The sequence below is a fragment of the Papaver somniferum genome, unplaced genomic scaffold, assembly GCF_003573695.1.
Source record: "Papaver somniferum cultivar HN1 unplaced genomic scaffold, ASM357369v1 unplaced-scaffold_132, whole genome shotgun sequence".
Classification (NCBI taxonomy): Eukaryota; Viridiplantae; Streptophyta; class Magnoliopsida; order Ranunculales; family Papaveraceae; genus Papaver; species Papaver somniferum.
This window is the reverse complement of record NW_020622381.1, coordinates 21,996,044-22,002,418: the sequence shown is the minus strand read 5'-3', so window position 1 is coordinate 22,002,418 and position 6,375 is coordinate 21,996,044.

Sequence of the window (6,375 nt, the reverse complement as noted above, 5' to 3'; positions counted from 1 at the left end):
GATTTTTGGATTATCATGAAGGAGATCGCTTTTAGAACCTTTCACATCCAAATCCATCTTCCCAAAGAACTCTTTAAGTTCCAACATCATGGATACTGCTTTCTCCATAGTCATGGAACTTTCTGGGAGATCTTTCCTTTTCACACTCAAAACATCATTGACTTTCTTTGGTTCCACTTTTGAGTGCGTTTAGGAACGACCGAAACCTTCTTCCCATTACTCTCTTCAAGATTTTCCGGAAGAGAATTGGATTGACTATTCTTTTGCAAGTTAGTCTTTCTCCAATTGGGAGCATCAGATTTTGTCTTCGTATTTACGAAGTTATCCTTTTGATAACCATTACAATTGTGAAAAGGTTTCGTATGACGTTTATAGTCAAATCTAGGATTATCACAACACTTATTCCTTTGCCTAAAGGTTGGACATTTACAACCCGTAATGTCAAGAGTGTTAGCCTTAACATATGATCCCGGTTTAATAACTTCTTTTGACACCCTAACAAGAATATCATGAAGTTTTTCATTCCTTATACGAAAACGACATCTCCTTTCCAGGTGACCTTTGTTTCCATAATAATGACAAATATAAGGAACGTTCTTACCCGGATTCATGTGTGCTGGTTTTGGAGGTTGATATACTTTGCTCTTTTGAACCTTAACTGCCGGTGAAGGTATTTCACTTTTGCCATCAGTGGAAACCTTTTGTTGAGAAGAATCACTAGCCTTGAAAATTTTTACCTCTTTGCTAATACTTGGAGCATATATTCCCTTATAGCCCAATCCTCGTGTATCACGATGATTTTTACTTGCTCCTAGCATAGTGGTTAATTTGCTTGAACTAGTATTGAACTTTTTCAAGTCATCTTCCAACATCTTGATTTTATCAAGAGCATCAGCTAAATCAGCTGACAGACGCATTTATGTGTCTATTTTGTTCTCAATGTTCTGTATTGTTAGACTCGATTAAGTACTTATTGTGTTATTTTGTGTTCTTGTAGGAAATTTTAGAGAAATAAGCCCTTGCGGCGAAATGGGCTCAAAAAGCAATGTTTTACACCCCGGAGAAATGTACCGTAGGCACCCCAGAAATGCACCGGAAGCGTCCCAGAAATGTCCCGGAGGAACCCAGAAAAATTACTATTTCCACCCCAATTGATATTCGCACCCCAGCACTCTGGATAAGGGGCACCTTCTTCAACAATTTGAATTTGTGTTTTTGGCGGGAAATGAAGTTTTCAACTGGCAGAATTTTGATTGTTAAAATGAATGGGTTAGAGTGCGATTCAATCGCTGAAAATGGGCAGAAAGATGTGATTTGGCATAAGGAACAAAGTTTGGGTGGTGGTTTCGATCAAATTTGGCTGGAATACGTGTTTTGATTCTCGAGTTCAAAACAGGGCAAGCATGCACTGGAGGATGATAATCACGCGTCATGGAGAGTTATGGACGTGTTCTGATGATGTGGAATGGCTCGAGCATCACTTTGGGTCGTGAAGAATCGATTTGGAGCGTGGAGGGAGGAAGTTTATGCAAGAAATTCCAAGTTTGGTAAGAAAATGTTCGGAAAATATTGTTATCACTGCCCGCATAATGAAGAATTATATTGGAGTTATTGGCGAGATTTGGAGATGTTGTTGGGTATAAATAGGCTCTTTGGGTCTACTAGAGAGGGGGTCGAGAGTCTGGGGGGCTGAGGAGAGCCAGAGAAGAAGAAATTCGAGTTTTCCCAAACTCGGTTTCTGATGCTGCTGATGAATATGAAGAACACGAAGAACGGACCTGCATCAGCAGTCGTTTTTCAACAGTGAATATGCGACCCATAGAAAGCGTCCAAAATGAACGACACAGAAGAAGTGCTATTGTTACTGTAGCTCTAAGACCCACACCTACGACCCACGTCTGTGAGTCTATTTCACTGTTGAAAAACGACTGCTGATGCAGGTCCGTTCTTCGTGTTCTTCATATTCATCAGCAGCAGCAGCAGCAGAAACCGAGTTTGGGAAAACTCGATTTTCTTCTTCTCTGGCTCTCCTCAGCCCCCCAGACTCTCGACCCCCTCTCTAGTAGACCCAAAGAGCCTATTTATACCCAACAACAGCTCCAAATCTCGCCAATAACTCCAATATAATTCTTCATTATGCGGGCAGTGAATAACAATATTTTCCGAATATTTTCTTACAAAACTTGGAATTTCTTGCGTAAACTTCCTCCCTCCACGCTCCAAATCGATTCTTCACGACCCAAAGTGATGCTCGAGCCATTCCACATCATCAAAACACGTCCATAACTCTCCATGACGCGTGATTATCATCCTCCAGTGCATGCTTGCCCTATTTTGAACTCGAGAATCAAAACACGTATTCCAGCCAAATTTGATCGAAACCACCACCCAAACTTTTTTCCTTATGCCAAATCACATCTTTCTGCCAATTTTCAGCGATTGAATCGCACTCTAACCCATTCATTTTGACAATCAAAATTCTGCCAGTTGAAAACTTCATTTCCCGCCAAAAATACAAATTCAAATTTTTGAAGAAGGTGCCCCTTATCCAGAATGCTGGGGTGCGAATATCAATTGGGGTGGAAATAATAATTTTTCTAGGTTCCTCCGGGACATTTCTGGGACGCTTCCGGTGCATTTCTGGGGTGCCTACGGTACATTTCTCCAGGGTGTAAAACACTGCTTTTTGAGCCCATTTCGCCGCAAGGGCTTATTTCTCTAAAATTTCCTACAAGAACACAAAATAACACAATAAGTACTTAATCGAGTCTAGCAATACAGAACATTGAGAACAAAATAGACACATAAATGCGTCTATCATCAGCCTCAAGGTGTTTTTCTCGAGCGAGATAAGCGCTTTCTCTGTCATCAGAACTTGTTTGCTGAGAGTTAAACCTTGCTTCAGATTCGGCAAGTTTCTCTTCCAACAAAAAGTATTTTTGATAAAGATTATCACATTCAAGTGACTTCATATGTAGGTTTTCCTCAGAATCCTTGAGGATCGATTCGCAAGAACGATTCGAAAATAAACACCTGCGTAACATCTTCTCAATTTCTTGTTTTCTCGACAGAGAGGAGTCAGAAGAGGTGAGACATGAGAAGTTGTAATCTTCTTCATCTTCCACGAATCCAAAAACTTAACATACTCTGAGACTTCCTCATCAACATCTATATCAATATCTGAATCACCTTCATCAGAAAGTTCATCCAACTGTTCTTCTAGGAGAGTTTCCCAATCAACAGTTTTTACATCAAGAGAATGTTTAGATATTGACTTAGATGTGACAGTTCTCTCAGGTAAATCCAAGCTTTTAGAATCATCTAGTAATTTCTGAACTGGTACGTTATTAGAGATAGACTCGTCCATATTAAGCCACTACAGACACTAGCCTACTCCAAGCTAACTTCAGACTGGACTATAGTTGAACCCCAATCAGTCTCCCACTAATTCAAGGTATAGTTGTACTCCCTACGCCTCTGATCCCAGCAGGACACTGCGCACTTGATTCCCTTAGCTGATCTCACCCACAACTAAGAGTTGCTGCAACCCAAAATCACAGACTTGATAATAAACAGATCTGTCTCACACAGAAAAGTCTATCAAAGGATAAATCTGTCTCCCACATATAAACCCTAGGTTTTGTTCCGTCTTAAGATATAAAATCAAGGTGAACATGAACCAATTGATAATCCGGTCTTATATTGCCGAAGAACAACCTAGATTAATCAATCACCTCTCTACAATCCTTCCTGACTACACAGACGGTTTGTCGAGGAATCACAAACAGTGAGACGAAAATGTTTGTGACTTATTTATCTTGCCTATTGGAGAACTCCCACGATCTCAAGCCAATCAATTGATTGTACTCGTATGATAGAAGATGCAAGATCAGATCATGCAACTACGATAAAAGTAGTATCGGTCTGGCTTCACAATCCTAGTGAAGTCTTTAAGTCGTTAACCTGGTTTTAGAGAAGAAAACCAAAGGTTAAAGGAGAATCGACTCTAGCGAGCGTACTAGTAGCACACGGACGTGTGGGGATTAGTTTTGCACAATGCTAGATGTCTCCTTTATATAGCCTTCAAATCAGGGTTTTGCGTTAGTTACAAAGCAATCCTGATTCACCGTTAGATGAAAACATGATTTAGATTCAAGATAATATTTCTCAACCGTTAGATCGAAAAATTAGCATGTCACACACAGTTGGGTATATGTTTACTAGGTTTGAGAAAATCATGCCCAAACGTGTACGTGTATGTTGGTTCAACATAGTAACCCAAAAGGTTAACCATATGAGCATTTCATATTAACCTTGTTTTTCTTCAACATAACTAGTTCAATTGACTCAAATGAACTAGTTAAAGAGTTGTTCAATTGCTATGAGATCTTATGTAACTACACAAGACACAATTGAAACAAAGATGATTCGATTCGATTGAATCGGCTCATGAACATTATAGCCACAGTTTGCATAAAGAATTCCTTAGTAATTTAATGTTTCATGTTCAGAGCACATCTTTAGATCATAACCTCTTAAGTTCACAAACAAGTTCGCGGACTTAAGTTAATCAGTTGAGTTTTCGAAACTCAGCAGAAATTTTGGGAAAGAGAACTTTCGCCAGTTCGCGGACTGGGTTTGCGGAATGAGTTCGCGGACTTAGCACACAAACGAGTTTTGAAAAATCCAGCAGAAATTCTCGGTCGAGAACTTCCGACAGTTTGCGGACTGAGTTTGCGGACTGGGTTCGTGGACTTGGCAAGCCAATTCCACAATCCTCCCGATTTTCTCTTGATCAACAAAGTTCGAAAACTTCGGTTCAAGGAATACATGGTTATGTAATCTAAGCTCTCATTTCAATCATTGAGACATTCTCAGAGGACGTTATGTAGCCTTTATTCACAGACCGATTCACGTCAGAGCAATTCTCAAAGAGATTGAAACTTTTCATGACTTTCGTCACTAGGTGAAGATAACCTTGATCAAAGAGAAACGCTTTACCAACACACGATTTCGAGAAAAAGATAATCAATGAATGCTCAGCTCGAAATGTCAAATGTGTAGGATCTAGTCTATATAGCATACGACTTTTGTCTTATAAGAAGTAGGAGATAGAATATATAGACTTTTGAGTGATAGATAAGTTCAAGTCTCCACATACCTTTTTGTTGATGAAGTTCCACGGTTCCTTGTATAGATCTTTGTCGTTGTATGATGAATCTCCATGAAGTCCTTGAGCTTAACTACACTTTTTTATCCTAGTCCGAGACTTATCTATGTAGGCTAGAAATCAAGACTCATAGTTTTGATCACTAATATTGATAAACATGCTTAAGATAACAACGCATTTGAGGTCGACCGAGCTATGCTCTAACACCTAGTCAACCGAATTTTGGTAGCTAGCGTGACTATGAAAAGTACTCACATGGAGGTAGAACCGAAACTTGTTTTGGTAGAACCGTGAAACCCATGTTTGGTGATTGAGTGTTCTTGATCAATCCCATAGTTCTTGAAAGTCAGATGAACCAATTATAAACTTGTGTGGAAGTGTGGAAAATCGGTTTCAAGATTATAAGTATGAAAGAGGACTTACAAAGTAAACATGTCGACATACTTTGAACATGTACAGTAACGCTTATCTTTAATTGTTCAAAGTTATTCCTTAATAGCTAAAGGAAGAAAATCCCGGATCAAATAAAATATATTGAGAATATTTTATTTAAGGTTTTTAATTTTATTTTTGGAAAATGAAAAATTAGTAATGTGCATTTTCTAGTTGGAGTTTTTCTAAGAGATTTTCGGTCATTATTTTGGACAAAGCATTTCCAGGAATTATCGAAATTGGATCTAGAATATATTACATATCTTGAGAATATTTTCGGTTTTTGGAAATTCCTTGGTGTCCAAACTTCCTTGGGATATAAATATCAAAGTTTGCATTTCGAGCAAACTAATCCTCAGACACTGCAAAACTATCTCAGTTGTGCTGCTACTGGTGAAGCCGCCTATTCGGAGAGGAGAGTAACCTAATTAGGCAAAATCTCTTACGACCGCTCAGTTTAAAGACTTCTTTGGGATTCAGAAGCTCTATTAGTACCGTTGGTGGGAAACTAGATAATTGCGGTTTATCTTTTGTTTTTGATTGATTTGATTGACTAACAGTGGTTGAACTTTGATTGCACCTAGTTTGTTTATGCTTGAGAATTTTCTCTTCTGATATAATATTCACTCAAACTAGATGGAAGTTACGACGGGGATCTTTAGACTGTTTGTATTTCTAAAGACGTCTTGTGATAATCCATTGTTAACAGACTTCATTATGTGCGTGATTGATCACAACAGATTCAAGTTGATTGTATGCAGGTGTTTATTGAA